The sequence below is a fragment of the Mastomys coucha genome, unplaced genomic scaffold (assembly GCF_008632895.1).
Source record: "Mastomys coucha isolate ucsf_1 unplaced genomic scaffold, UCSF_Mcou_1 pScaffold3, whole genome shotgun sequence".
Classification (NCBI taxonomy): Eukaryota; Metazoa; Chordata; class Mammalia; order Rodentia; family Muridae; genus Mastomys; species Mastomys coucha.
In genome coordinates this window covers 50,004,167-50,007,972 of record NW_022196909.1, presented here as the reverse complement: position 1 = coordinate 50,007,972, position 3,806 = coordinate 50,004,167, and the positions used below count along the sequence as shown (strand labels likewise).

The following is a 3,806-nucleotide window of genomic DNA, read 5'->3' as shown; positions in this document are numbered from 1 at the left end:
AAAAATCACGGTCAAACTGAGCTACAAGAAATATGTTACCCAAACAGCATAAATGAACGAACACACAGTTTCATGGGCCAGTAGCATCAGGGACCACTCTGTAGGGGGAGTTATATCGATTTCTCTTTTCCTCTGCCGAATCCCTAAGATCAGTGTGTCCATCTACTGCAGGGGACCCTAGAGTCCTGCGCTATGGTTTGGAGGTGTTCCTACGTGCTGTAATGACCCCCAATACTGTTCAGGGATCTCTTTCTTTACAGAAATCTTATGGCTGTTCTGCCTCCATGTATATCTGTGCACCACGTGCATGGAGTGCCCCAGGCGGCCAGAAGAGGGCGCCCTATCTCCTCTCAGAATGGAGTTCCAAGAGGGTGAGAGCTGGGGACTGAACCCAGGTCCTCTGAAACAGCAGTAAGCATTCTTCACCTCTGAAGGATCTCTCCAGCTCCATGATTTTACTCGGAAGTGACACCATCTTTATTTTTATGTCTTTGTTCTCTGTGATCCTTTTCTCTGCAGCACAGGGCCTCACTCAGGCCTGAGCCACCTAACTACCCTGCAGAGAAGGTTAGAATAGGAGAAGCCCTGGGTTCCTCAGGGTCACAGAGTCCATGTGAAGGAGCTTCACTATCTGTCCCCACAGTGCTAACAAGGCCTGACACCCATCCTGTGGCGGTCCCATGGGGTCACGCAGCAGTCTCCCATGTCCTCCTATCCAGTGTCTCTGAGCTCTTGTGGGACACGGGTCTCTCACACCCTTTTATTTCCCCATGGCCTGGCGCCCAATACTTGCTAATTCTTGTGAACTGAACTGCTGATATCCTGACAACAAAGATTGGATTTACTGCCAAAGAACCATCTCTAAGCATGTGCACTTCCCTCATATCCTTAAATCCTTTCTTTTCCACTACTTCTGGTAGGTGGTGGGCTAGAAGGGAGGTTAAACATTTAAGAACCCTTATTAAAAATGGGTTTTGAAAAATCTAAGCCAATTATCTCAGCTGTGGATCTGCTCCTGAGAGGTGAACAGACAGATCACATCCTATACCTGCGGACCCTGGAAGAGACACTGGAAAGAAGGAGAAGCAGAAGTCACAACAGTAGCATGGCTACAGGGAGCGCCCAGGGCAGCTTCACCACTGCATAATTAGAAGCTAAAGCAAATGGGTGGGAGGAAATGCAGTGTGACTTATCTTGTGCACCCAGGACATTGAAGGGTCCCCAGATGAGTCTCTGATCTTTAGTCCTCAGGGCTCAAAACCCTGGGCACAGAAGAAGGCTCAGGGCTTCCCTGTGTGCTTGTGATCACAGACTCTCAGCATGTGCCTCAAAGCAATGGAGAGAGCAGAGCCAGGTGGTGACACAGCCTAGGAGTGACCCCATCAAAGATGATAACTGACTGAGCACAGCCCTGTTCACACTCAGCTCCCACAGCCTCATCTTGTTCCAACAGATACACACAGCATAGTGACACAGATTCTGGAAGGTTCTACATCTGCCATTTACTTCTTCAAAAAAAAAAAAAAAAACTCTAAGGAGTCTCAATCCATGAACTTGACAAGAAATCAACCATAGGTCAAGATGTTAACAATCAAGGTCACATTCAAATTTTTATTCTCAGAGTGGGAATGAGGAGCTGCAGCTCAGGGCAGCATGGAGCTGACAGGATGCAGATGTCTCCCAGTGTGTGGCTACACCAGGAAGGTTGGCTGTGGAAGGGAACACAGGCACATTGAGCCCATCAATTGAGAATCACAGGAAACATCAAATACTGTTGTCTAAAGAGACCTGAGGACTCTGGATGTCACAGGAGAGACCCGAAAACACCATCTGTCACTCAGTCCACTCCAGGCAGCTGTCTTCATGCTAGAGAATGAGAGTCATGAACCATCACTGTGAAGACAACATTCCAACAACCCACAGCTCACTCACAGGGGATTCTGGGAGTCCCTGAAACCCAATCATGTTCACACTGCCCCTCCCCAATAAGACCCTAGAGTGTTACCTTTACAATCTGGGAGAGACAGATCAGAGCTCTGGGAGCTGTCCCTGCCCTGGGTAAACAAAATAAATGTATTTGAATATGTATATGTATGTATTCATAACACAATATAACTCAGGCCCCCAAAAGGTTTCTCTGGAGGAGCTATTATGGATTCCCAGAGCTCCCATCAACTCCAGCTTCACTCCAATGGCCTCAGGACAATCCTGTCCCCCACACTAACCTGGATCTGGAGCATAGTCTCCTTCTTGTCCACCTGTGAGAAGAAAAGCTGTGAGAGTTCAAGGAAGATCACAACACTAAGAAGTTTTCAGGGGCTGGAGAGATGGCTCAGCAGTTAAGAGCACTGACTGCTCTTCCAAAGGTCCGAATTCAAATCCCAGCAACCACATGGTGGCTCACAACCATCCGTAGCACCCTCTTCCTGTGTGTCTGAAGGCAGCTACAGTGCAATTAGATATAATAAATAAATAAATCTTTAAAAAAAAAAAGTAAGTTTCCAGAATGTACAGCAGACCCAGCTGGAGACAGTAGCAATGTGGGGTGTTGTTGTGTTTCCCATTAATGAGCAGAGCACACTTCTAAAGGAGGCTGAGAGAAAACTCAGACCCTGCCCTTTCCTACCTCTGTTTCTCCTCTCTAAAACCACCACAGCTCCAATGATGGTCATAACTACAAGGACAGCCAGGACAGCAATGTTCACCATGGTAGAGTCGGTGGATAGAAGAGGCTCTGGGAAGGACAGGTACAGTAAATGAAGGTGAGGGTCATGACCCCAGCTCTCAGCCCTGACCAGCTCAGGGTCTGCAGAAGGCTCCAGCTTTCCCTGACCCCAACTCTGCACCCACACCCTCCTTACCCCTTCTCAGGGTGAGGGGCTCACGCAGCCCCTCATGTTCCACATGGCGTGTGTATTTCTTCTCCTTCCCAAGAGGCACCACCACAGATGCCAACTTCTGGAAGGTTCCATCCCCTGCAGGACTGGTCTCCACAAGCTCCATGTCCTGGGTCAGCTCCTTCCCATTCAACTGCCAGGTCAGGTCGATGTCATCAGGGTCAAAGTCCGAGGGCCAGCTCTTCAGGGTGACATTACCTTCAGATCTGGGGTGATGGGTCACATGTGCCTTTGGGGGATCTGTGTGGAAGATGTAAGAAATCCCACAATTAACAAGACAAACTCAAATCTACACAAGACACAGTTAATCAATGATGACACTGAACTATGTGTCTGTTTGACACTTCAGCTGTCTTTGCACTAGTTCCCTGCAGGCAGAGCTGGTCCCCTCAGCACAGAACTGCACATTTTCCTAGGGGACTCAGAAGCTAAGAGGGAATCCACATGAGCCAGTGGGTCAACATGGTCATCCTTATGTGATGTCCTATAGCATGAGATAGCTAGTCAAAGAATGGAAGATGGAATGGGAAATATATATATATATATATATATATATATATATATATATATATATATGTTTGGTTTCATATCAAAATTAGAAATTAGGGCCATATGCTACTGGAAGGGTGTCACCACTGAGACTCAACCACTGTGGTCCTCTTGCTGACTAGCATAACTGTCAGTCCAAGTGAACAGTCAACACAAAGTGTGTAGCAGAAATGTGGTGAACCTCTGACACTCAGTCAGAGAAAATGACTCCCAGCCCCTGACTCTGGGGAACAAGGTACAGGTAAGTTACACAGGATCCCAGGAGTGTGCTGTGACCCTAGTGCAGCACTCCCTGGAACACAGTGGGCTCACAGGGTGTGTGGATCTTCCCTCTCACTCCAGCCCTGGATTGCAGTAGAC

General features: G+C 47.9%; 1 protein-coding gene and 1 pseudogene across 4 annotated transcripts in view; both read right to left on the bottom strand.

The window, feature by feature from the left end:
- The window catches only part of LOC116074627 (H-2 class I histocompatibility antigen, D-37 alpha chain-like), a 714,163-nt gene that overhangs the window by 708,691 nt on the left and 1,666 nt on the right, over positions 1–3,806 (bottom strand). The window lies entirely within an intron of this gene.
- The window catches only part of LOC116074629, a 46,194-nt pseudogene continuing 43,964 nt past the window's right edge, over positions 1,577–3,806 (bottom strand). The window contains exons 4-8 of the transcript XR_004112225.1: positions 2,862–3,137; positions 2,627–2,734; positions 2,226–2,258; positions 2,006–2,054; positions 1,577–1,866 (exon numbers count right to left, since the gene is read on the bottom strand). The product of XR_004112225.1 is annotated as an H-2 class I histocompatibility antigen, D-K alpha chain-like (transcript). The remainder of the gene's footprint in view (positions 1,867–2,005; positions 2,055–2,225; positions 2,259–2,626; positions 2,735–2,861; positions 3,138–3,806) is intronic.